At 52.9% G+C, this 27,242-nt stretch overlaps 1 protein-coding gene across 6 annotated transcripts in view; it reads left to right on the top strand.

Moving 5' to 3' along the window:
* The first annotated feature begins 326 nt into the window (after nucleotides 1-326).
* PTPRS (protein tyrosine phosphatase receptor type S) overlaps nucleotides 327-27,242 on the top strand; it is a 111,957-nt gene continuing 85,041 nt past the window's right edge. For 2 of the 6 annotated variants that reach the window (XM_019653402.1, XM_019653401.1), the window contains exon 1: nucleotides 327-536. The gene's annotated coding sequence lies outside the window, so the exon portion shown is untranslated. The remainder of the gene's footprint in view (nucleotides 537-27,242) is intronic. The other 4 variants (XM_019653405.1, XM_019653403.1, XM_019653407.1 and 1 more) reach the window with 3 other exon arrangements.

The following is a 27,242-nucleotide window of genomic DNA, read 5'->3' as shown; positions in this document are numbered from 1 at the left end:
GCTGGATTTTATTCGAAGGGCAGTGGGGAGCCACGGCAGAGTTTAGACCTGGGCATGACAAGCGCCACGGCGTTTGTACCAAGCGCCCTAGGGCTCCAATTGGGAACCGTGGCCCGAGGGGTCCCTCGCGTTTACGCCTCCACTCACGTGTCTCGCGAAGCCGGGTACCCCGTGTCCCACGTGCTCCCTCGGCCATTTAAAAGCCCGCGGGCCACGTGACCGCGCCGCGCCGCCTCATTGGCCGGGGTGTGTGGAAGCCGCGCGGCTGCGTAGTGACGCGCGCGCGGTCTGGCCCCGTTCCCCGACCGGTGGCGGTGGCGCTGGCGGAAGGGATGACGTCACCGGCTGGGGGGGCGCGCGAGCGGGCGAGAAGAGAGAGCGAGCCGCAGTGAGTGTCCTCACGCCGCCCGCCCGGCAGCCCGGCCGGCGCGCGCACGCCGCGAGGCGCTGGCGCTCGGGCTCCCCTCGGATCCCATGCAACAGCTAGGATGTGAAGCGGGGCAGAGCCGGGGAAGCCCAGTCCAGCCAGCCTCCAGGTAAGGGGGGAGCAAATATCCTGAATTATCCCCAAATTGCAAGCATTCCAGTGGGGTCTCGGAGGCTACGGAGTGGGCAGCGCGCCGGCTTTGTGCCGGGGAAGCCTGCTCTGCACGGCCATTGTGCTCGGAGGACGCTCCGCTGCAGCCGGCTGCACGCTCAGCCGCTGCGCCCGGCCAGCTGCGTCTGAACAATGCCCAGGAGGGCCGGACCGGGCGGGGGCCACTGGGAGGGCTGGGCAGGCGGGGTGGGGGGCTTCGCCGCGGCGGGGGAGGGGGTTGGGCTGGACTCGCGCGGAGCGCGGCGTTGGAAGCTGCCCAGCGCCGCCGGCTGCACCACCCCGGGCTGCGGGCGGGGCGAAGGCGCGCAGTGGGGACGCGCGTGTGTGCGGAGAGAGTGCTGGCCCCGGCGGCGCCGGTCAGGGACCCCAGGCGGGTTCTGAAGACGGGGGGCTCTGTGCTGGGATGGGGGGCGCTCAGGTCCCCTGGAGTGGAGACCAACCTGGGACGGGTGGCCCTAGATGGAAGCGAGGGAGTACCCGCAGGTGTGCCCAAGGCGACCGCTGTGCCCGCTACCCTTACTCTCCAATCCCCCTTCCCTGGAGACCCCCGACCCAACACCGTCTTCGTCCAACGCCCTCCAGGCCTCGTCTCTCCCTTTATGGGGGGGCGCCGCTCCAGCACCCTGGCCTTGCCCCACCCTTCTGCGGCCGGCGTCCCCTTCCAGCCCCCCAGGCGGGGTGAGGCTCAGCCCCCAGCCCTAGGGACTCGCAGTCGGATGAGCATGCACTGGGCTGGGGCCCCCGTGGGGATCCCCGGAGATGGGAAGCCGCCCCTTGAGCCACCAGCCCCGCGGGTTCTGCACACCCAGGGAGCCCCCTCGGGGAGCTTGGGGAGGGTGATGACGTCATCCTGGGGCGGAGCCGTCGGAACCAGGTTGAAGGGGGCGTGCGGGGGTGGGGGGTTGTCCTGAGGGGAGCCCCTTAAGTTAGACTGCCCGTGCCCTGGGCGCAAGGGTTTTGGCTGCGGCCAAGTTCACTGCTCCTTATGGAAATCTTTAAAATTTAGGACCCCCCCTTTTAGCACCTCCCCCCACAAATCCAGGACACTTTCCCCACAAACTCCCCTAAATCCGGGAACTCTTCAGCTGCTTTTTATCCAAAATTCTCAAATCAGGGAACCCCCAAACTGGAATTTTTTTCAGCCACACCCCCCCCAAATTTGGAATCTACTCCTAAGTAACCCTTTCCCCATTTCCAGTCCTCTAGTAGCCCCGTAAATATGCAGCTTTTGAGAGTGTCCCTTCCTCTGTAATCTTTCCTTAATTGTAGCCTAGGGACCTCATACCCCAATTTAACAAACCTCCTCAGCGCCTCCATCTGGGGGGGCGCCTCCCCTCCCTCTCCTGGGCTCAGCTGGGATTCCCCTGTCCCCCAATCTCAGTATGGGGAGTCCCCACTCTGAGCATGGGGCCCTTCTGCCCCTGGACAAACCCCTGAAAAATCAGCTTGGGCAACACAGCTGTTGAAGGAGGGTGTCTGAGGTGCCCAGTCTGGGCATTGGGACTCTAAGAAGCCAGGACAAAGCTGGAGGGTCCCCAGGATAGGGACCCGCCTTCTCTGGGCCCCCAATGGCCTCCACCCAGACTGGTTGCTGGGGTTCTGGCCTTCTCTTGATGTCCCTCATTGCTGTTGTCTCTGGGGTGCAGAGGGCAAGGGCCCCTCTTTGTTTGGGGCACTCTGCTTCCCCCTCAGAGCCGTCTGTTGCCTGCGAGGAGAGGGAGCCAGCCTGCACTGCTACTCCTGTGATACCAGCTGCTGCTGCTGAAGCTTTTATTAATGGCTGAGGAACCTGGTCGATTCCCCTATTTGCATAGCTCCCCTCCCCCTCCCAGGGTCCCTTTCATTTGTGCCCCCCTCCCCCTGCCAATCTCGCCTGCCTTCTGTCCCTCAGCTCTCTTCTTCCTCTGCCAGCTGATACTTTGGCTGCGGAAGGAAGGCAGCTGGGGCTGGGGGCGGCTGCTTTCCGCCCCCAAATTCCGGAGCCCACCAACTTGGGCCTGAGGCTCCGGCTGGACATCCCTACCCCCTCCACGATGCCCTTCATTGGGCATCTCTTGTTGCCTGTGCTGCCTGCTGTCTGTCTGGGGTCTCCATTCTTCCTCTCCAGAAATCTTCATCTTGCCCTGTCCCCCAGGCCCCGGGGCATCTCCACCATGACAGTGCACTTCTTCGTGGGGCCCAGCCTCCCCAGCCCCCTGGGGGCTGCCATCTGCCATACTCTGTTGCCCTGAGAATTGGTATAATTGGGCTCAGGCAAACAAAACGTCGAGGGAGACCTGGCTTGCCTGGTGAGCTCACGTTTTTTCTATTCTTGCCACCTCAGCCAGTGACATCGGTCCCCCCAGGGGGTGTCAGGGGCTGGTGCTGTCATGTCAGTGGCCATCCCGAGAGGAGAGGTGAGGAGAGGTGATAGCCTGGCCTACTCCCACTCCCTGGGGGAGACCAGGGAAGGGTCATTATGGTGTGGCTCCAGGGTATGGCGTTGGAGGTCACTGCTGGGGTGGCTGCTGGGCTCTCTGGGGAACCCTCCTCCCCCAGGGTCCCTGCAGGCCCCTGAGCTGGGCACAGAGAGGGGGGCACTGAAAGCCAGGTGCCTCACTGCACAGAAATCATCGCCTGTTGACCGTACTCCTGGCCTTTCCCCCAATGAGCCCTTTTTTCCCTGCTTTCCGGGGAGTTCTGGATACTTTCACATGTCTGTGTGTGGACCCCACTTGGAGGAGACACGAGGCATTTTCTCCCAACACCAGTACTCCCAGTTCTGGGCTGTGGTGTCAGGAACAGGTGGAGGGGGGAAGCTCCCTTGATGTCAGGGATTTAGTGGTGGCATCTGGGTAGACAATTCTGGAGCCGTCACTGCCCACCCATTTTCTTCTTCATTGGGTCGCACAGAGTGTGGGGCTCTGCCTGGCATTTCCCAGACCTAACGCCAGTCAAGGAGACAGATCCACCTCCGATGGGCAAATGGCTTTCCGGGGTGACTCAGTTTCCCTTCCTGCCTTCTGGGTCAGCATTGAACAGCATTTCACAGGTGTTATGAGCGCAGCACATACCTCCAACTGCTGCTTCCAGCATCCCGGCAACGGGAGACTTGTGGCTTCGCTGATTATTGCAATGGCTGTGTGGCCTGAACGATGGTCAGCGAGCGAGGTGGCCAGAAAGCGACAGGCAGGGAAGGTGTGATGCCGAGACGCAGTGTGGCCTTTCCACCCGACACCCTGTGGCCCCGTGTTCACCTGCTAACGGTGACTTTCGTATCTAAGGCAGCCATGCGTGGGGGAAGTGGGAGGGGCGTGGAGAGAGTTCCGGGTGGGGAGGAAAACCCTAAAAATAAAGATGGATATTTATAAACCCAGCAGGTTTGGGGAATAATTGACGAAGCTTAATGTTTTCAGTTGAGAGTGATTTCCCTTGACTGCATTAGGCTCCATTTGTGGAGTTACTCTGAGCAAGCTGAAGGTTCTTGAAAAGTGCGGTGGGCTTGATGGGCGCCTGGTGGGCCGAGGTTCTTGCTGCAGATTGTCTTGTGCTTCTGGAGGGAGTCAGTGGATGTCGGCAGGGGCCTTGAGACACAGAGTCCCCGGCTTTCCTCCTGGCATACCATCCTGTTTTCCAGGATTTACAAGGAGGATGGTGCCCCTCTCCCCCACGAAGCTGGTGCAGACTGCCCTTGCTCTGTCCTTCCCCGCAACAAAAGATGCCCGGGGTGGGGTATTTGGAGAGACCCCCAGCTGTCTGCCAGGCAGGGTGGCTCAGCCTCCAGTGGGGACAGGAGAACAAGAGGAAGGCGTAGCCGCCGAGCCTGTGCAGGAGCCGCGAGGCAAGCCAACAAAAGCCCACTGTGGGTGCGTGGACAAGGTCACATCACTGCCTGTGTTGGAGAGAATGAGGGTTCGAGGGCTTTTCAAATGTTTTTAAAATTTTGTCTTATTCCCACCTTACTTGAGTCTGGAACCAGAAAGCTGCTGGCTTGCGGGGTGGGGAGGGTGGGGAAGACAAGGTGCTGGACAGGAGTTGAGGTTCAAGTGTAAACCTGTCACAAGGAGGATGGACAGCTCAGAGACAGGCAGATCATAGCTCTGAGATGCACAGAAAGTGGTGACACCTGAGTCTTCTAGTCTTGTAGTCCAGCCTGTCACCCCTTCTGCCTTCTAGAAGCTCAAGGATATTGAGTGTAACATGTGGGTTTTTTTCCCCTCTTCTTTCTTTTTTCTTGAAGGAAAGAAAAGACACTCAAAAAGAAAAGAGAAACCCAATGTACCATTTCTGTCTTGTCTCTGGCTGATATTTCAGAAGCGTTGAGGGGGGTGAGGGTGTGTGGGGAATATGAAAAAATCAATTGGCTTACACTTCTTCAAAGGCGAAAATTAACGAGCGGGTGGGAGTGACTCACGGACAGGGCCCCCAACTTTATGTGCTTTTTTTTTTTTGGTCTCTCTTTTTTACCCCTCCTCCGAGGAGCTGCCAATACCCCTGCCTCCCCGCTGGCTCAGCCTGGCTAGACCTGGGGGTCGACGCTATGCCTGACTGGTTGTAGAACCCTGTCTTTGTTTCCCTGGAATCGAGGCACCCCCAGAGTTCTGAGGCTAAAGGGATCCCAGACATGAAAATTCACCCCACCGTTTTTGTCCAGCATCCCCGCTGGTCCCCTTCTCATTCCCATGGATTCCACCCCATTTGGGGCAGGCGCTTGGAGCTTCAATTTTGGGTTGCAGTGACCCCCCCTCCCTGAAAATGCCTGAACTGGGCTGAATTGCAAATGTTGTTTTTTCCTTTTGAAGGGGTAGATTTGACTAGAACTCCCTGAGTTGTCCCAGTGGCTTTTGAGTGTTTTTTTTGGTTTGTTTGTTTTAAAAAATCTTTGCTGTTAGCCCCTTGTAGGAAGGCCAGGGGTCTCCCGTCTTCCTACTGAGGGAACGGAAAAATCCCAGTTTTTCTTTTGGTTCTCTCCTTCATTTCTCCCTTTCTGTCTGGCCTCGCCTCTTTCCCTCTGTGCCAGAGCCTTCTTGCTTGCAAAATGAGGTTATGCCTCTGGTTTGGGTGTCAGAGCCTTGACTTCTACCACCCACCCAGCTTGAGCTGTGCACCCTGGGCTGGTTGGTTGACCTCTCTGTGTTGCTTAATCTCTAAGATCAGGTCAATCACACCCAGTTTCTTGGCCAGCCAGGTCATGAGATGCTGCGTGTCTGATGTCTGGTCCCCGCCAAGGCATAGGGCAACCTTAGAGGCCTGGGACCCCTGGATGGAGGCGGGCTGGGTGGAGAGGGGCTGGGAAGATGCTCTATTGCCTCGTTGTCATGAGGTTAATTGAATGTTGGTGGAAATTCAGGGGTTCTGGGGAGGCAAGGTCGACCCGTCTGTGTGTGTATAATTCAATGCCACTTATAATTAACCCTGTGATCAGCAAATGAGGGGATGTCGGGGGGATAATAATAGCTGCTCCAACTTATTTGCAGTTGGTGCCCTGTGCCAGGCTCTGTGCTGAGTAAGCACACGAGGCATGGACTTATTGCCTTTAACCTTCACACCCTCTGTGAGCACAGTTGCCAAGATCGCAGCCCCATTTTTTAGAGAGGGAAACTGAGGCACAGAGCAGGGTCTTCACCGCCCTGGGGTCACACAGCCCATAAGTGACAAAGTGAGAAATCTTACCCAGGGTCAACAGATGCTAGAACCTGAAGTTGTACCTTCTGCAGAATCAGGGGGCTCTGCCCAGTTGTCAAAGAAGTTGTTTTGATGACATTTCACCTGCTGGGGGCGCCTGAGAATCATTATGGAGATGGGCTCCCAGCTGCCTTCCTCAGAAAAGAGCATGGATGCTGGAGGGTGCATGCTGGACTGAGGCTGCCCAGGTTCAAATCCTGGCTTGGACACTAGCTGGCTGTGTGACCTGAGGCAAGTTGCTCAACTTCTCTGTGCTTACATTTTCATATCTGTAGAATGGAGAGTAATAATACCTACCTCGCAGGGTTGTTATGAGGATTAAATGAGTTAATACATGTAAAGTGATGCATTGCTGCTTAGCGGGATCTGCCTGGTGTGTGTGTGTGTGTGTGTGTGTGTGTGTGTGTGTGTGTGTGTGTGTGTCCCAGCAGCCACCCTGCCCCTCCATGGGGTCCAGCATGGGAGAGATGTCAGGATGACTCAGCCGCTGCAAACTGGGGCGTTCCCCGTCACTGGCTGCCTAATCAAGGCCGCCCCACTTCTGCGGCAGGACCAGGCCAGGCGCCTGGCAGGATCTGAGCCACGGGAGGCCAGGCGAGCCTGGTGGGGAGGGCAGGTGACTGCTTTGGGAGGCTCTGGGCGCTCCTGGGTCCCCAGGAAATGGCCCCTGATTGCCAGGGTCCATGGTGGCTCTGGGTGAATGCCCAGGGGGCAGTCTCAGCTTTGACTGTGGCCCTACCGAGGGGCGCTCAGAAGAGAATCAGTTTGCAAGCTTGATGTGCAATCATCCATTCATTTATTTGCCAACTCATTCATTCATTCATTCATTCATTCATTCAGTATTTGTTGAACACCAGGTGCTAGAGAACTTTAGAGCCAGACTCTGGGTTCAAATTCTAGCCCTGCTGCTCACTGGCTGTGGGCCTCAGGCAGTTACCTACTGCCCTGTGCTCAGTTTCCTTACCTGTAAAATGGGTGCTTCACTCATGGGAGGGGTATAGTGAGGGGCATATGAACAAATATATGCCTGGCAGACAGAAACCGCCATGTAAGTTCTTTTTCTTTCTTTTTAAAAATTGCAAATACAAATTAAAATCTTGGAATACAGTATTGAACAAGGCAAGCTGGGTTCCTTGGACCCTGCAATGTATTGGGGGAGACTGTGAGTACATAAATAAGCAAAAAAAATGTTACCTAAAGCAGGGTTCTGCTGAGGCTGAAAAGCTGGTGTCACCCAGTACGTCAACCTGCCACTATTTTGTCTGGGGGGACAATGAGGGCCTTTCTGAGATGACCTTTGAGCTGAGCCCTGAAGAGAGACAGTTGAACAGGTGTTGGAGACAGCAAGTGTAAAGCCAGGAGGGGGCTACCCTTGGCTGTGTGGCTGGAGGTGGAAAAGCAGAAGGGAGAGGCAGGGGGAGTTCAAATTGCATTTTAAACACATGGGGCCAGTTTGCTGAAAGCGCCCCAGATCGTGGGTGCAAATATCATTGCCAGCAGAGACCTAGGAGCTCAGGGAACACCTCTTGGAACAGCTGCCAGGCCAAGGCCCAGAGAAGGAGAGAAACTTGCCCAAGGTCACACAGCCATGCCTGACTGACTGCCTACTGGGCCAGGCCTTGAACTAGAAGGTGGGCTGGGTTCCCTCACACCAGTCTGAAGGGGGAAAGTGAGGCAGGAAGATGTGTCAGGAACGTCATTCTCCAACACACGTGCCCATTAGGGCCAGGCAGGCAATGCCCATAGGTGAGGTGGGCCGGGTGGGCTCCCCAACCTCCTGGGCAGCCCCGAATGGCTCCACAGGCAGAACTGCTGGGAAAAGCCAGAAAGCTAGGTTTTATGAGAAATTGCCCTATTTTACATCCTTGGATCTTTTCCTTGAAACACCTCTGTGTGCTGGTTGTGTGGCCTCAAACCACCTCACTTGTCATCATCACCAAGCTTCAGTTTCCTGGACTGTAAAATGGGTTTAAGATCCGAGGCCACTGTGATGAGGTACTGGTTGGTGCGTTAAGGCACGGGGCGGAGGGAGGAGGGTTTGCTGAGAATAGGGCTTGGGCCAACGTCCGCGCTCCATAAACGTTGGCTCTGATTATATTAATATTGGTCATAATGATAAACTTGACTTAAATTAAATGCTGTGCAGAAGGAAGCCGGCTAGTCCCGCGGGGCAAGGCTGTGAATTATCTTCTGGCTGCAGGACCTGTTCTTCGCGCTCTTGTCTTTTCCGGAACATACCTATTTGCTCTTGAGGCTGGGACATGGGGGTCGCCAGTGTCACTTGTAGAGTTTATTGCAGTGGTTTGCAACTAGGGGTGATTTTGTTCCCTGGGGGACACATGGCAAAGTCTGGGAACATCTGTAGTTGTCACAGCTGGGGGTGCTCCTGGCATTGGGTGGGTGGGGCCAGGGATGCTGCTCAACACCCCACAGTGTGCAGGACAGCCCCCCACAGAACACAGTGGGCTCCAGTGTTGACAGTGCCGAAGGCGGGGAGACCCTGGTTCATGCTCAGGACCCGTGGCGGAGAGAGAAATCAGGCTGTTGGCTTGTCTGCAGACGTCCCCCGCCATCCCCCACCCATGCGCCTCAACATCTTGCTGGACTTAAATGCAGAGACTACTAATGGGTTCCCACCATACACCTGTGCCGGCCCCACTGCTCAGTTGATTATCAGAAGCAGGTAATTGCCCTTGACTTGTGGATTCTAGAAAGTTTCTAGCGATGGTGCTGGATCTGGGACGTGGAAGGGCTGTCTCGTCCAGGTTTGTTTTTTTTCCCTTTCGTCCCACTTGGCCCTCGGAGCCTGGACTTTGTCCCCACCGGAGGCTTGAGCATTCTAATTTTGAATCCTTACATGGGTTTTTCCCAGGCTGTGTGAGGGAACCCATTATTCCCTCCCCTCGAGCCTCAGTTTTCTCATCCATGAAATGGGGACAAAGCTTGCCTGCTGCATCATTGGGGATTAAATGGTGTCATGTCAATATAGTTCAGGGCTCCCAGGGTGCACTGTGGCCTCCCGCTACCCATCTTCATGAATAACTGGGAGGGACAAGGATGGAGCCCCAAACCTACAATTTCCCAACAACTGCAGTGGGGGAGTTCACCCCAGCAGGCATTGAGTCCCCCTGTCATGGAGCCCATGCGACATACCTGACCCTGGGCTCCAGCTTTGTTCACATTTTTTCGTTTCATCCTTAGAATGGTCCTGAGAGGTAGCAGCTGTCCCCCCATCTTGCAGATAGAGAAACTGAGGCACAGAGTGGGGACGAGAAACTGGAATGACTGAAGTCTTTTGTTAGGGCTGCCTGCCCCCCACCCCCAGGTGAACAGAGGTGTCATTTCTGTGCTTGTGGAGGTTCAGAAGGGTCTGCACTTAATGCCCTGCTGTTGTTTTCTTAAAATCCTTAATAATTTTTGCACAGCATTGCCCTGCAGTTGTTTTGCACTGCATCCCGCAATTATGTAGCAATTATGGAGCCATAGCAATTGGGGGCAGGGGAGGGGTTTGTTCGTCGGATCTGGGTTCCAGATCTGTCTTTTGCATCTCACAGCTGTGTGACTTTAGGGAAGTTGCTTTGTTTCTCTAGATGGCATACCCAAATTCCCCTCTTGCCCTCCAAGCCCCTGCTGGCCTCCTCACCCTCTCTTCCTGCCTCTCTACCTGTCGCTCATTCTGGAGCCATCACCATCCTGTACTAATTTTCCCAGATAGGCAGGTCATGGCCAGGAAAGCCCCTGTTCAGCAGCTCAAACACCCCTGCTCAGCAGCTCAAACACCCCTGCTCAGCTCACACTGCTTTGGGAAGGGAGGTTAGGAGACCTAGTCCTGAGTGGAGGTGCTGTGTGACTTTGGCTAATCACTTGCCCTCTCTGAGCATCTGCATGTCTGAGATGTCTGGCACAGAAACAGTGTTGAGTGGCTGTTGAGAGGTAGGGGTTTTGAGGATGGGTGTCAGGGAACCCCAAAACAGTCCATGAGATTTCCTTTATCCTGGAGAAGCCCAAAGGAACCAGGGACCCCAAAAAGTGCATAGTAGCTAGGCCAGGCCATTTTAAGACTCAGCTACACCTAATGTTCATTTGATAGCCTGTGTGTCCAGCCAGATGGCTAGAGAAGTCACCAACGAGGCCTCCAGGAATGGGCCAGGATATTTTTTGGGGGATTGCATTTGACATTTGAAGAATTCACATTTGAGTCTTGGCTTGGACTCATGGGCAGTGTGACCTTGGGCCAGTAGATCTACCTGCCGGGCCTCAGTTTGCTCAGTTTGTAAAATGGGTGTGAGACTTTCTATTGGTCAGTTGGAAGGATCAGTACTGAGTGTGCCTGGAAAGTACTGGCATAAACATCATACAGTACAATAGGATGCTTACCATCCTCTGGGAGCAAATCAGGGGACCTGAGTACAGGGTTTTGGGGGACAGGGTTTGGGGGAACTGGGGAGCAACTGGGTCCAAGTCTGGCTTCTCTCAAGGATGCAGAGTCATGCCTGGACCCTCCTGCTGCAGTGCCAAGAGCAGGCTGGCAGGAACCAGTAGCCAGCCCTGGGCAGACAAAACCACAGACCAGGCTGACGCTGTGATTGACACTGGCAGGAGGCCTACCCTGGGAACACCTGAGCCCCAGTGACCAGTGGAAACTGAGTCACACTGGTATGGCCAGAGACCTTGGCGAGTCTAGGGGGTAAGTTCTGACCTTCTAGGTCTCTGCTGAGGTCACCCTGCAGGCTACATTGAGGCCTGTGGACTCCCTGTCCAGTGCTCTGCCCGACACCACCCACGTTTCAGTCACTCACTGTGATATGTGCCTTTTGCCCTGGCTGCCCGGTCCTCCTAATGACTGGATCATTCCCTTTCAGCCCATTCTCTTTTAAAACTTAAAAGAGAAAACTTTGTCTTACTCTCATGAATGGGAACCTGATATGTCCTTGACATAAAAGTAGGCAGGGCCTTAAAAGTAAATGTGATTGGAGCAAAAGAAAAAAAAGACATTTAATCATGTGGCTGACCTGCAGGCTTAGCGCAGAGGCTGAGGGCTACCAAAGCATTAAGGCCGTGTTAGCCCCCACTGGAGACTTTCAACAGGAGACTTCCAACCGTCAGATAGCTGGAGAACCCTGGGATGGGACTGGCCCCCTTGCTGGCTGAGTCATTGTTACTGAATGTGGCTAGAACTGTTTGGGGGTCTCCCAGCCTTGGTGATGGCTGGGTCCCCTCCCACCTTCCAACTGAGTTGCTTGGACTTTCTTATTTGCATCTGAGTATTCCTTCTCAACGCCTGGGGAGAAGGTTATTTCTCCCTGAATTCAATTAATGAGCCTATTAAAAACTATTTATTTTCCCTGACAGTTGTTTACTGAGGAGAAGGAGATGAATTGGTCAGGCGTTCTCACCAGGCAGGCAGGCAGGCAGGCAGGCAGGAGGGAGGATGGGGGATGCCTGGTATCTTGGGCACTGGTGCTTGGGGAGTGCAGACTATGAGTGGGATCCTGCCTTTGAGGGGGCCCTGAAAACGCAGAGCCTGAACTTGGGCTGGGGCCAGTTTCTGACCTTGGAGCCTTTGGGGAGGCAGACCCTAGGAAGAGTGAAAACCATCCTGGTGCGGAGGCAGGGGGCTGGCCCCAATGGCATCCATCTTTACTTTCCAGGCCAAAATGTCTCAGATGCATTGGTTTGGAACCTAACACCTGCCATATGTTTGTGGCAGGGTCTCCCAGTATCACTTCTTTTCATACCCAGTATCACTTATCTTCATAGCAGTTGAAACCTATGACTTATTTGGGCACATGGCCATCTGCTGAAAAAAAACATTGATCAGTGTATTTTGCAGCTGTCTGTGCTATATGATTGAATTTTGACCAGTGGGATAAATGAGCAGGATTTCCTGGAAATGCTTTCAAAGGGAGGTGGTGCATGCTCTCTTCTACCCGCCCAGCTGGAATATGGAGGTGATGGTAGGCGCTCAGGCAGCCATTTTGGATCACAAGACAGGTATCATGGATAAGAATGGGGGAATCAAAGAGATGGAAGGAGCCTGGGCCTCCATGATTGTGGAGTGGGCACAAAACCCTGAAAGGCCAACCTGGGAGCTTCCTTGTGAAGAGAGAGATTATGCCTCTCGTGAGGTTTTTGGCACCCGTAGCCCAACTTGATCCTAACAGTGGCGGTATGTGAGCCTCAGGAGACAGTGCTTTTCTTCTTCAGGTCTCTGCTCATTTTTTTTTAATTTTAATTTTATTGGGGTGCAGCCATGGTCATTGGTTACACATTGCTTTCATGCTACAATGGCATAGCTGACTTTTAAGGAGGGTACAGCTCACAGTGGCCCACGCGGGGATCGAGCCGGCAACCTTGGTGTTATCAGCACCGTGCTCTAACCAGCTGAGCTAACCGGTGCCCCCATCTCATTTTTTTTTTTTTTAAGATTTTTATTGGGGAATTGGGGGGATGGGAACAGTGCTGGGGAATTGGGGGAAGGGGAACAGACAAGTTGCTGTCGTTTTTTGTTCTTCAATCTAGTTGTGGAGGATGTTGCTTCACTGGCCCAAGTTGGCACCATCATTGCGCTCTTCTCTGGCGAGGCAGATCAGTCGCCGGCTTCTGGACGGCCCGTTCACTGTGGCTGCTGGCCGCTCACGCTGGCTGCTGGCTACACACAGTAGCCCATGGCAACCCACTGCCACAGGGAGTGCAGCCTACGCCGTCGCCGGCGACTCATGGCAGCCCAGCTCCAGGTTGAGCTGTCGTTCAGCATCTTAGCTGCGGAGGGCAGTGTCACTGGCCCTCATATGTGGGATCCGAACCGGGGCCCTCTGGCATCCCAAGCGAGCTCTCAACCATCGCGCCACTCGGCCGGCCCGCCCCCATCTCATTTTTAAGTGATGCTTCAAGGCCTGACCTCCCTATTGAGATTTGCAGAATTATTATTTGCAAAATTCACCTGTTTACCTGGTTCCTCATTTTCCCCTTTCCTGCTCTGCTTTTACTCGAAACATTTGTCACCATTTCCATGTTGTAGGCATCTTTCTTATTATCCGCCTCCTGCTCTGGCTGGGACTCTCCTGGGGAGGCGTTTTTGCCTGTCTTCTCTGCTATGTCCACAGCAGCGCTTGTGCACAGTAGGGGCTCAATGTATATGTTTAGCATAAACAGAGCTCAGTTCACAGGGGAAGAAATGAGGCTCCCAGACACCTGAAGTCTTCCAGCTGGCTGGTGGCAGTGCCTGCACTTGCACCAAGCAGGTGGCTCCCAAACTCTCCCTTTCTACCCTGCCCCCCACCCAGTTGGCCAGTTCAGGCTGGCAGAGCCCACCCAGCGGCTGCTCCTGATCTTTCTCTCGCCCCCGTGTTCTCACCTCGGCCTCCAGAAATAGCCCCTTTAAAATAGCCACGTTCCTGCCAGCATTCAGGGGCCTCTGCCTGCCCACCGATGTGATGCCACAGTGGTGACGGGCCACTCTCCTTATTGCTGTGGGATTTAAAAAAATATAGTTGGTGTTAGGTGGTTCCCCCACCCCTACCCCTTATTGCCTGAAGAACCCCAACCATTCACAGGGCTACTTTCCCAATCCAGGACATTTGTCATTTAGGTTTTGGCTCTGTGTGTCCCTGTGGACACTTCATCGAGGCACAGCCGCCGTGGGGTGTCTGGTTTGCAAAGCCGAGAGCTTCTGCTGTAGGCTCATGTCAGCTCAGGTGGGACCATGTGGCCCATAGTCCCAAGTCTGTTTGGGAAGCCCTGGGTTTGAGTCCCAGTGCTGCCTATGGCTGGCTGTGTGACCTTGGGCAAGTGTCAGAACTTCTCTGAGACTAGTTTACCTGTCTGTGAAATGGGAACATCTTAGGCCTTAGGCAAATTAAATGGCTGAAGTGCTCTGAGCCTCAGTTTACCCTTCTGGAAATGGGACAACTTGGGGTTTGGTCAAATGGTGGCATTTCTCTGAGCCTCAGTTTACCTGTCTGTGAAATGGGAATACCGTATTTCCCCATGTATAAGACGCACCCTTTTTCGAAAAATTTGGGCTCTAAAAACTGGGTGCGTCTTCTTATACAGTGGTTGTAGGTTTTTTTACTTGCATTTCCCGCAAATGATGAGGAGTTGTATGAATTTTATGATGAATAAAACTTGAGTTCAATAACTTTATGTAATACATTTTTTTTTAAATTTCGGGCCCCAAAATTAAGGTGCATCTTATACATGGGAGTGTCTTATACATGGGAAAATACGGTACCTTGGGACTTAGGCAAATGGCTGAAGTGCTCTGAGCCTTACTACACAGCTAAAGATCTATAGAAGTTATGAGTATAGGCGTTTTCTTGTCGTTTTATTCTTGTCATTTAGTGAGACAATGTAGATTAGTGGTTAAGAGCCGGACTGGAAGGCCAGATGTCCTGGGTTCACATCCCAGCTCTGTTCCTTATTTGCTGTGATTTTACCTCTTCTGGCTTCAGTGTCTCCATCTGTAAAATGGGGAGACTGATGACCCCCACCCTGCCAGGGTCCTTGGGAGGATCAGATGAGTTACTAAGGGTGAACCTTTTAGACCAGCGCTGGGCTCAGCACGGGGGTGAGATGGTGCTCGTATTCGCTAAATATTTATGAGGTGTTTTCTGAGGGCTGGCACTTCCTGGGAGCAGGATCAGGGAGTCGGACACTTCTCCAGTCACTCTGTTTGTTTGGCTTTGGGGTCCTGACTCAATCTCAGGGGTCCTCCCTCCCACCAGGGCAGGGATTAAACGGACCGGAGGGACCTGCCTGGCCCTGGTCACTGGCTCTGTGCAGGTGGCCCCACTTCCTGTGTTTACTCAGCAGGTGCTGGAGGCTCAGGAAAGGGGACAGGGGGCAGAGTCCAGGGGTGGCTCAGAAATGGGGACAGGAAGAGCCCTGCTGGAGGAGGCGTGGAGGCTTCCGCCCACAGCAGGCCCAGCTGCAGCCACGCCTCCTCCCCCCCCCCCACCACCCTGTGCCTTTAGTTACTGGGGAGTTGCCTCTGATGCCTACTGTGTGCTCCTCGCTCTGGTGGGGCTCATGTTCTGATCATGGAGAGACAATAAGCAAAATAAAATCTGTGTCACGTTAGATGGTGATAAGGGAAAATGGGGAAGGAGAAAAAGGGATTTGAGAGTGGAGGGATGAGGGTTGTCATTTTAAGTGGGGTGGTAGGGACGGCTTCATTGAGGAGGTGGCAGTTTGAGTAAAGCCCTGGTAGAGGTGGAGGGGAAATCAAATGGGAGGAATGTTCTGGGCAGAGGGTACAGCCCGTGCAAAGGTCTTGGGGCAGGACCGTGCCTGGTATGTTGGAGGAACAGTGAGCTGGCCCGTGTGGCTGGAGCAGAGTGAGTGAAGGAGATGAGGTGAGGACAGGGAGGGGATGGGGGCAGGTTGTGCAGGGCCTTGGGGGCCACAGGGAGGACTTGGGCTTTTCCCCAGAGGGAGGTGTGAGCCCTGGAGGGCTGTGGGCGGAGGAGTGGGAGCTGACTCTGGTGCTTACTGGCGCCCTCTGGTGGCTGCTGCAAGGAGGACAGATGGAGTGGCGAGATCAGGAGCCGGTGGACTAGGGCAGAAGGGACTGTGCTGGTCCAGGCAGGTGATGATGGGACTGGACCAGGTGAAGACAGAGGAGTGGGCAGACTTGGGAATGGGCAGAGTTTAAAGGCAGACTTTTCATGTACTTTTTGTGGATTTAATCTTCACAGTAATTCTGCGAGGGAGAGACTCATACCCATTTGACAGATGAGAGCACTGAGGCCCAGAGAGGTCGCATCATCTGCCAGCGTCATACAGCCAGATGTTGCACAGTGGCAGGGTGGCCAGTTGGGCTGACCTGCTAATGGATCTGGCCGGGGTGCAGCTTGCTCCCCAAGCACTTAAATGTCCATCACTTTTTCCTGATTTATAGATTAACCATGTGCATTTAAAGGCTGTGTGAGTTTGAGTCTTTTCGTTGCGACATTGGCTGGGGTCTCTAACCTGTCCTGTTTTAGGAAAGTACATGGTAAGTTCTATCAGCCATGCAGACCAGTGGAAAGCTGATGATTCTGTCAGACCTCAATTCAAAGTCTGCCCTTACCTCTTGCTTAGCTGTGTGACATTGTGGCTAGTGCTCAACCTCTCTGAGTTCTCATTTCCTGTGAGATTTGTTTGTTCATCCCAGTACTATTTTTTGAGTGCCTTCTGTGCACCAGGAAGTTTTAGGCAGAGTGGTTTTTATTTATTTTTATTTTTTTTTAAGATTTTTATTGGGGAATTGGGGGGATGGGAACAGCGCTGGGGAATTGGGGGAAGGGGAACAGACAAGTTGCTGTCGTTTTGTTCTTCAGTCTAGTTGTGGAGGACGTTGCTTCACTGGCCCAAGTTGGCACCATCATTGCGCTCTTCCCGGGTGAGGCAGATCAGTCGCCAGCTTCTGGACGGCCGCTCACTGTGGCTGCTGGCCGCTCACTGTGGCTGCTGGCCACTCACGCTGGCTGCTGGCTACACACGGTAGCCCATGGCAACCCACTGCCACAGGGGCTGCAGCCTACGCCGTCGCTGGCGACTCATGGCAGCCCAGCTCCAGGTTGAGCTGTTGTTCAGCATCTTAGCTGTAGAGGGCAGTGTCACTGGCCCTCATATGTGGGATCCGAACCGGGGCCCTCTGGCGTCCCAAGCCAGTTCTTAACCATTGCGCCACTCAGCCGGCCCCAGAGTGGTTATTCTTGCTTTGATTCCAGCAGCCTCCAAAGCGTCAGGTGACAAAGCACAGTGTTCGGGCCATGTGAGGGTGGGCGGGAGCACCAGCAACAGTTGGTACCTTTTGTGGATCCCTCCAAGGTGAGGCTGGCAGCTCAGAGGGAAATCCCAGGGCAGCCGCCCAGGAGACATGCTAGGTTCCTGGGACCTGGCAGGAACTGGTGCTGTGTGCAAAACCCCAAATTGGCAAGTTTGGGGCAAAAAGCAGTTCAGAGGAGCTTGGCTCAGGACACAGAGGAGTTTTAGGAAAATTTGAACTTGATATTTTACTTACACTTTCCATTTATGTACCAAGTTCAGGAGAGAAAAGTGATCAAAATCTATGTCCAAAGGAGTGAAATAAGCTCTTATCAGTAGCTATCCAGTGATAATTCTCTGTGATAAGGAAGTTGTGTCCAGTTTAATTGGCAGCATTCCCCTCCCCCTCTTATTGGCATGTAAAATACCAGTGCATCTTAAACTCAGTGAAATATGGAAATTGCCAGACCTGGAACTGGGATGGGGGGGTGGGAAGAGAGGATGGGAGGGGAGGTCAGGGAAAGCTTCCTGGAGGAGGTGGCAGCTGATCTAAGATGTGAAGGTTGAGTAGGAGTTAGCTAGATATTGGGGAGGGAAGGTTGTTCCAGATAGAGAGAACTGCATTGGCAGATTTCCCGTACAAAGTCACCTTGAGCCCTCAAGGTGAAGTCAATGTTTCACCTTGCGTCTTGCACTGGACCCAGCACACAGTAGATGTAAGTGGGTACTGCCGTCAGTCCCAGACTGGATAATGCTACCCATATGGGTGTTGCTTTCTGGTGACTGTGATTTGAAAGACCTGAGACCTAAAGGTTTGGGTCTGTCTGATATCCTTCAACAAGTTGACTGTTGAGTCGAGATAGCCTTTAAGGTTTCTCTCAGCTCTCTCCCTGCTCGCTAGTAATGAGGCTTCAACCTCAGACATACAGTGGGCCTGCGTCCTGAAAGGAGGAGAAACCCAAATTAAACTAGCCAATAAAAAAGCAGATGAATTGATTGGCTCTTGTAACTGAGAAGGCTGATGTGAGAATACACCAGCTTCAGGCATGGCTTGATCTAGGGACTCAAACAAGGAGCCTTTAACAGATGAAGAAAAGCAGACCCAGATTGCTCAAACCACTTGCCTGAGGCCACAGAGCTAGGAGGAGGTTAAGCCACAGTACAGACTTGGGTTGCTCTGAATCTAAAGTCTGTGACTTGGGAAGGTTCTCCCAAGCTAGGGTGTGACAACTCTATTTTACAGATGGGGAAACTGAGGTTTATAGATGGTAAATTATTTTCTTAAGGTCACATAGTAAGCAAGGGGCAGAGCCTGGAACTGAACTCACATCAAACCTTTGGTCTCGGACCTCATACCATATAGCTCTCTGTAAACACAGGTCGAATGGTGAGTTGATCCAACTGAGGCAGAGAAGGAAAACAGGTTTGCTAGGGGCCACACTGACCTTGGGCCAGGCCCCCCCACCCCCCCAAGAAGTGCCCCCTCATGCCACCCACCACGGATGGTTGTGACCTTCCCTTTGCTCTTGATGAACACATCATGGGTGACAGGTGGGGAGGTCCCTGCTGACCCTGGCTCCACGCCAGCCATGGGCCCTGGCCAGGCCTGCCCATCTCTGTCACAGGAGGAAATGAGACTGGCAGCCAATTGTTCTCCGAGCCAGCTGCCTCGCTTCCCAACGCTCAGTTTTCTCTGAGTTTGCATTGATTGCTCAAGCCCTCCCCGCTTCTACCCAGCAAGCACCCGACTAACTGCTCAACAGCTCCTGCCATCTCCACCTGGGCACAGCCCCCCTCAGCTCCCTTTGCCCTTGGGCATCTCCATGGCATTTATTAGGCAACTTCTGTGTACCAGGAGTTTGGCTAGTGACAGGCTTTGTTACCACATATGCCCCTCTGCCACGTCCAAGTGATGTGACCTTGAGCAAGTGTCCTGACCTCTTCGAGACTCAGTTTCCTTGTCTGTAAAATTGAGCAAATTAGGTGAGATATTCTGTGTAAAGCACTTTGAACAGTGCCTAGCATATAGTTCATGGTCTTACTATATTAGCAATTATTGTTACTATTGCTACTATTATTTTAGCACTAGCAAATGTAGCTCTGTTATTCCCCTCACCCCTTTTCCACATGTCCTACGCCCACTGTTCCATGCCGTGCTCTTTCTCTCATAGCATCGGTGTGTATAGAGCCATCGCCTCCTTTTTATGGGCTGTGTACTAGGCCATTGGCATGCCTTGCCCCCTCCTGATGGATAGGCCCTTTCATCTCATGAGGTGAGCCACAGTGCTTGTTACTCACAGGCTTCAAGCACAAGCATGAGGTTCTTTGTAGAATGCACGCACATTTTAGCATTCACTGGATCTCACCTGGCCACCTACAAAGAGTGTCTATAATCTCTACTCCAGCCACCAGTGAACCAGTGTGGGCCTCCCCGGAACAGCTTTGTGGGACAGGCATGTTTTTCTTCTTTCTTTGGCTGCTCTTGGCTGCTCCCACTGAGCCAGTTGCAGGAGCCGGTGCTTCTCCCCTCCCCACCCTCACCAGGGGATGGTTCAGCTCTAAAATTTTCTTTCAGACCCTGAGAAAAGTTTCTGAGTGTTGAGAAAACAATCATAGTGCTTTTTCTAGGCCCGAGACCCTGCTGGGGGTCTAGAGATTCACCAGTGGATGTTTATTGAGCACCTACTGTGTGCTGGGTCCTGATCTAGGTTCTGGGAACAGAGTGGTGCAGAAGACAGAGGAAAAAGCCTGGTCCTCATGGAGTATAGCGGGGAGAAGGATGATACCAAATGAATAGATTAAGTATTTATTAAGGGCCTACAAGATGCCATACCTTTAAGAAAAATGAAGCCAGGGAAAGAGGTAGGTGATAAGGAGGGGCTATTTTAGCTATAGAATTAAGGCAGGCATCTCTGAGGAGGTGACATTTTAGTAAAGACCAGCCTGAGGTGAGGGGGTAAACTTCGTGGGGCTCTGGAGGAAAGGTGTTCCTGGCATGGGGAACAGCCCATGTGAAGGCCCTGAGGCTGGACCATGCCTAGGTCATTGGAGGAATGTCAAGGAAGCTCGTGTGGTTGGAGCAGAGTGAGCCAGAGGGAGAGAGGGAGGAGGTGAGGGCAGGGAGGACTTGGGCTTTTAGCTTGAGTGAGGTGGGAGCCCTTGGAAGGCTGTGGGTAGAGGAGGGATGGGACTTGGCCTAGGTGCTCACAGGCATCCTTTTGTCACTGCAGGGAGGACAGACCGTGGGGGTGAGGGCAGGAGCCGGAGGACCAGGGTGGGGGTGACTGCTCTAGCCCAGGTTGGAGATGATGGGAGCTGGACCAGATGGAGGCATTGGAGGGGGGGAAAGTGGGTGGTTTCTGGAAAGATTTTCCACAAGAGCCTGTTGGATTGGCCAAGCTGTTGGGTGAGGGTGGGATTGAAAATAATCAAAGATGACTCCTAGATCTCTGGCTTGAGTATCTGCAAGGACAGGAGGCACAGACATGGTGACCCCTATGATACAGGACAGCTACCAATGTTCCCATAAGGCAAAGGGGCTGATTCTCCCTGGAAGCGTTGGCGTGGGTCTCTTGGAGGTGGTGGCTCCTAAGTTAGCCTGTGGGTGTGATCTGGGGCCGGCGTCACCTTGCAGCAAACAAGCCAGTGGCCCTCGGCAAGACCTGTTCTTTCTCATTTCTCAGCTTTATGTACAGAACCCTCAGAACAGGGCCCAGCTACACGTTTGGGGTTGGATGGGGCTGGGGTTGGGGCTTTGCCAGCTCCAAGCTCCACTAGAGCTCTTGGGGCAGAACTACAGAGATTCATGGAAGCCTCCAGTTTGTGATGTTGTGGGACCTGGGTTGCAGACCAGGAGGCTGAAGCCCAGAGAGGTTAAGGCACTTGCCCCAGGCCACATAGCACGTGGCAGAGGTTTGACCCCATTCGTGGGCCTGCATTCCCTCCCCTCCTGGCTCTTCTTTCTACTCCTTTTCTGTGTGTCTTTCACTACCAGGGCCACCAGCTTCAGTTCTTAGTGGTTTCCAGGCTCCCCTTGGCTCCAGCTTGGCACTCACCTCCTGCCTCCATTCACTCTATGTCCAGGGGCTGGTGCCTTTCGGGCTCGAAGGACTTGGTGAGTGCCTTCCACCTTCCACCCAGGGTTCCCTCTGCCCCTGTTCACCCTGTCTCCCCTGATCCCAGTAATGATGGAAGAGGAACAGGAGGGAGTGAGCGAAATTATATACACACGAACGTATAAAAATTAGTTTGGGATCTGGGCCAAGAACCACTTGCGCTTGGCCGGGCATTGTGGGTAATTCATCGCCGATTACCATAAAAACCAGAGCCTGGCTGACAAGCGGCTGCAGGGCTTTTGTTTAAGATTCTGATGAATATATAATCTCCCTCCTGGTCTGGAGCTCAAGGTTTCCCCCACCCCTGCGGCCAAGGGACCCCCACCTACGATACCCATTCCCCCCAATACTGAGCGTCGCCCTACAGGCTCCTGCCCAAGGGGCTGGCCCTTCTGGTCTGCTCAGGAGATAGGCTGGCCCCGTGTCATCGGTGACACCACCTTAGAGAATCTTGGTTTGGCATGCCCACCGCCAGCCCCAATGTTCTAGGCCATGTAATGTAGCCCCAGCCCAGGCCTAGCTCCCTCAGTACTTCATGCATCTACTCAATATACATTTATTGAGCTCCAGCTGTTTGCTTGACGACCCCACACTGGCGCTGGTGACACTGCAGCGATTGAGATGGATGGGATCACTTGCCCTTTGCCGTTTCAGAGTCTGGGGGCTGATGGATGAGTGGATGGACATTTATCCATATTTAAAGAGTCCCAGGAGATGCAGATTAAAACAATGAGATGCCAATTTTTTGCCCATCCACTTGGTAGAATTGTCTGGAGCTTGGTAATACCCAGAGTGACGCCAGGGGTTCAGGCCCTCTGGGCGCCACTGGTGGGAGAATAAATAAGCGTCGCCACTTTGCAACGTCTTTTGTTTTTAATTTATGTTTTTGGCTGGATAATGCATACACGTGGGACACAGTTGAGGATGTGCAGAAGAGTGCACAATGAAGAGTCTGCCACCCCCCAGATCCTCAGGTCTCTTCCCCCCTCCTTCCCCAGAAACAGTCACCAGCCTCCTTCTAGGACAGGGGTCAGTAGATTTTATTTCTGTAAAGAGCCAGACGGTAAATCTTTTCAGCTTTGCAGGCTGAACAGTCCTGCTCCTACAACTCAACTCTGTCATAGTAGCAGGAAGGCAGCCAGAGACAGTATGAGAAGGAACGAGCGTGACCGTGTGCCAGTAAAGCTTTATGTACACACGTAGTTAGCCAGATGTGGCCCGTGGGTTGTAGCTCCTGGGCCCCTGCTGTGCATCAGTGCTGTCCAGTTGAACTTTCATGCAATGATAGACATGTTCTCTACCTGCACTTTCAAGTAAAGTAGACACACGTCACATATCCTCTTGAACAGTTGAAATGTGGCTCTTGCAACAGAGGGCTTGAATTTTAAATTGTATTTCATTTTATTTTATTTAAATGTAAATAGCCACATGCTGCTCATGGCTACTATTTTGGACAGTGCCAAACAGTAGATCTCTTCTGTGAATATTCAGTAGGTGGGAAGATTTATACTCCTTTGTTTAACCAAATGGTAGCATCTTTTACACGCTGTCCTGTACCTTGGTGTGTTTTTTTTCCCACTTAAAAATATAGTATCTTAAAAGTAATTCATAATTGTACATCTGGTGTCTCCATTCCTTTTCACAGCTGTGATTCTAATCTTGTAATACTAAGAGATACAAATCTTTTGTGGCATTATTTGGTTCCTTGTACTGTTATGTTTTTAACTGTTCCCCTATTGATGGGCACTTAGGGTTATTTCAAGTCTTTGTCTGTGAGGACTTTCTACATGTGTCGTTTTAGGGAAATGTGTCTATCAGATAAATTCCCAGAGGTGGTGTTAGCAGGCCCAAAGGGAATGTGAGAACATCTCTCCACCTCTCAGCATTGAAAGAGAGAGAGGTGTGGATGTAGAGATTCACCCATGGCCTTGGGTGAGATTAAGAAAAAAACGAAGCCAGGGCCGGCCGAGTGGCCCGTTGGTTAAGAGCTGTCTTGGGACACCAGCTCTGAGCAGCAGGGCCCCGGTTCGGATCCCACATGAGGGCCAGTGACACTGAGCCCTCTACAGCTAAGATGGTGAACAACAGCTCGACCTGGAGCTGGGCTGCCGTGAGTCGCCGGCGATAGCGTAAGCTGCAGCCCCTGCTGCACAGTGGGCTGCCATAAGCTACCGTGTGTAGCCGGCAGCCAGCGTGAGTGGCCTGCAGCCGGTGTGAGCTGCCAAGAGCTGCTGTGAGCGGCCATCCAGAGGCTGGCAACCGATCTGCCTCACCCGGGGATAGCGCAATGATAATACCAACATGGGCCAGTGAAGTGATGTCCTCCACAACTAGACTGAAGAACAAAACTACAGCAACTTGTCTTTTCCCCTTCCCCCAATTCCCCAGCACTATTCCCCTCCCCCAATTCCCCAATAAAACCTTTAAAAAAAAAGAAAAGAAAAAAACAAAGCCAAACTAAGTGTCCATCACTAGGGTATTGTAATAAACAGGCCCAGCCTTGTAATGAAAGATTGTAAGGTAGGTGAAAAGAGGCCAGGGATGTTTCCTGAGTAGATAGTGTCATGTGGAAAAAATGCAGTTTGGGAAATGACACAAACAGGATGAAACAATGTCCACTTAAAAGACTCACCCTGGGGGCGGCCGGTTAGCTCAGTTGGTTAGAGCCTAGTGCTCATAACACCAAGGTTGCCGGTTCGATCCCCACATGGGCCACTGAGCTGCGCCCTCCACAACTAGATTGAAACAACTACTTGACTTAGAGCTGATGGGTCCTGGAAAAACACACTGTTCCCCAATAAAATAAAATAAAATAAATTACTCTGTGTTCTAGTGTTACCTTTGGTCTGTAACTGCAGAGATTGACACAAAGCAACACAGAGGTTCCTTCTGGGGTCAGAGAAGAGGGAGTCTCCCATTCTGCAGTGTTCATGTCTACTGTGTGATAGCTGCTCGCTTTTCCAGGCATGAGGAATGTAAAAGAACAGATTTCTCTGGCCTCTTGCAGCTCGTACTTTAGTTGAGGAGATGGAGAATAAAGAAAGAACAGAAGAAAAACCACATCAAATGTCAGAGGGTGGTACAGTTGCTCTAGGGGGGAAAAATCAGAGAAGGGGAATGGGGAGTGCCAAAGTGGGAGGCAGAATTTTAAATAGGGGGGTGGGGGCCCTGGAAGACTTCGCTGAAAAGGTGACATTTGAATAGAGATGATGAGGGAGGGAGCCAGGTGGGTTTTGTGGGGTGGGTGTAGAGTGGTCCTGGCAGAGGGACAGAGACAGCAAAGGCCTGGTGCTGAGACCTCCTGGGACAATTGCTGAGCCCAAACGTATTTATTACCAGGGGTCCATCCTTCTGCTTCCAAGTGGCTGCCAGCCCCTGTCCACATGCAGACGGCTGAGTCACTAATGGGCTCAATTTGAGATACCATGAATTCTGGGATTGTGTGACCTCCAGGTGAGGCAAGAGGGTGAGGGCTGGTAAGAGGAAACTGAGGCCCAGATGAGTGGTGGGAAGAGTTGAGAACCAACTTGGGTTCAAATCCCCACTCTGCCACTCATTAGTGGTGAGAATTTGAGCCTAAACTCTGTGCCTCAGTTTTACCAACTGAAGAGTGGGGGAAATAATAATACCAGTCTTTGAGTGGATTCGATGAACTGCTTCGTGTATGCCTGACCCTTAGGCAGAGCCAGAAATAATAACCATTGTGTTCCTTGAGCACCTACTGTGTGCCCAGCTCAGTTCTGAGTACTTTGCCCATACCAAGTACTCAATGAGCGTTTTTAGGTCTTGGGCAAGACAGGGTTAGGTCCAGATCCAAACCTCTGTCCAAAGATGTCACCTTCCTCCTGGTCACCTAGGACTTGAGAGCTTGGGGAGCTGCCCAGAGAGGTTGTGCCTGCACTCGAGCTCACACAGCAGTTCTGGCCCTGCTGCCGCACCCCCCTCAGCAGCTAGCTTCCTTGTCTTCTCACCTGTGGGATGTGACTGGAACTTGGACCAAGGTTCCTATTCCCACCTCTTCCATTTTGTCCAGCGCTTAGGTCTCCTCCTGGTTTCTGGTTTCTCTTGTTCCTTCGCATCTTAGATCACCTCCTCCTGGAAGCCTGTCCCACTCTGGTGCCAGAGGCATCCTTCATCACAGCTCTGATCTTTAACTGCTGGAGCCCCTGTCTGCCTCCCCCACAGGCCAGTGAACTCCCTAAGACTGGGCTGGGGCTGCCTGGGTCACCCTATGTCCCTGGTGGTCAGCCTGGAGCCTGGTATACTGTAGGTACTCTATAAATGCAGGTGGGGTATAAAGGAGAATTGTTACAGGAGTATGATGATTTTTCATGCCTCGAATATGTTCATTCCTCAAATAATCCCCCACCTCTCTAATCCTACTTCTCAGCTACACCGGCTCCCTCTTTCCCTAGAACTTAGTGTTCATTCCCACCTCAGGTCCTTTGCACGTGCTGTGCCCTCCCCTCTGTCCAGAACTCCCTCTTTACCCCCATTTTTGCGTGGCTGTCTTTGTCACTCTCTAGAAGAGAACCCTGGGAGGTTGTCTGTTTGCTCCCTGCCATGTCCCCAGAACTCAGGATAGTGCGTGGTGCAGGGAAGGTGCTGAGCAGTAACCAAGACCGGGTCCCACCCTTGTGAGGGAGGTCAGTTGGGCTGCACCAAGCCCTGCCTTAGGGACCACACGTGCCTGTTCCTCAGTTTTCCTGATCTTCAAAGGCCTTGAACCCACAAAACTCAGCCCCAGGCACCTAAAACTCAATCATCCTCTGTACAGGTATGGAAACTGAGGCCCAGAGAGTGACAAGGATTTGCTCAGGGCCACAGAGCTCCCCAGGGATAGAGCTGGGAAGAGAACCTGGGCCTCCTGCTTCCCTTGGGCCATAATTTCTAAAGTGAGGGACCTGCCTCCGGGATGAGCTGTTTTGGGGTGACTTGCAGAGGAGGTGTCCGGCAGCAGAGAGCTATGCAGATCAGCAACCACTCCCCTTTCCGTTGGTACGGAACGGAGCAGGTCAAGGAGACTCAGCCGGGTGTAGAGTGATCTTTAACACCAACACCTGCCAATCTCTTTATAACCAAACCCATTCAGGCTGCTGCCTTAGCAACAGTATCCAGGGAAAATGGAAGAACTTGGTACATATTTTCATTGTAACATTTTTTTTCTGGTGACTTTCAAGGCTCTGCAGTTAGAGCCGTGCATTATCGAGTTAGTTTCTAACATAAATTTGTTTAAGGGAAAGGCATGAGCCAGTTGAATGGAAGATTTAATGAGGGAATTGGGATGTGGCAGAAGTCGTGAGTGGGGTGTGGAGGGGTTTTGGGGAGCATCACGCACGTCCTCACTGGGGACCTGGCAAGTGTAGGGGCATCTTGGTGAGAGGACGGGGCCAGAGTCATGGCCACAGATGACTCAAGGTGGGAGATGGTGACAGGTGTGGTGGGGCCCCACCTAGAGGACTGCCTGGAGGGGGACTGGGCCTTCCACCCCCTGCTGAGTCAGCAGGTTGGTGCAAAGGCGGGGCAGGTGCTGCAGTGCGGAGTCTGGGGATGGCTGGGGCAGCTTTTTACAAATTTCTGCCTTTGGGCCTGGAGCAGCAGCCCCTTAGAGCAGCGGTTCTCAACCTTCCTAATGCTGCGACCCCTTAATACAGTTCCTCATGTTGTGGTGACCCCCAACCATAAAATTATTTTCTATAACTGTAATTTTGCTACTGTTATGAATCGTAATGTAAGTATCTTTTTGTTTTCCGATGGTCTTAGGCGACCCCTGTGAAAGGGTCGTTCGACCCCCAAAGGGGTCGCGACCCACANGTAATGTAAGTATCTTTTTGTTTTCCGATGGTCTTAGGCGACCCCTGTGAAAGGGTCGTTCGACCCCCAAAGGGGTCGCGACCCACAGGTTGAGAACTGCTGCCTTAGAGAGTACCTGGGTTGCAAGTCAGGTAGACCCAGGTTCAAATCCAAGCTGTGTGGCTTTGTGGCTGCAGATGGCACCTGCCAACCTCTGCCCTGTCCTGCAACTCAGCCCCTTCGGGCTTCAAAAAGCCTCTTAGCCATTCGTTTGTTTATTCATTCATTTAAAGAGCATTTAGCGAGCACCTATTGTGCGC

Source organism: Hipposideros armiger, unplaced genomic scaffold, assembly GCF_001890085.2.
Source record: "Hipposideros armiger isolate ML-2016 unplaced genomic scaffold, ASM189008v1 scaffold_202, whole genome shotgun sequence".
In the NCBI taxonomy this organism is placed as follows: domain Eukaryota; kingdom Metazoa; phylum Chordata; class Mammalia; order Chiroptera; family Hipposideridae; genus Hipposideros; species Hipposideros armiger.
The sequence above is the reverse complement of the archived record's forward strand: the minus strand, read 5'-3'. Positions and strand labels throughout refer to the sequence as shown.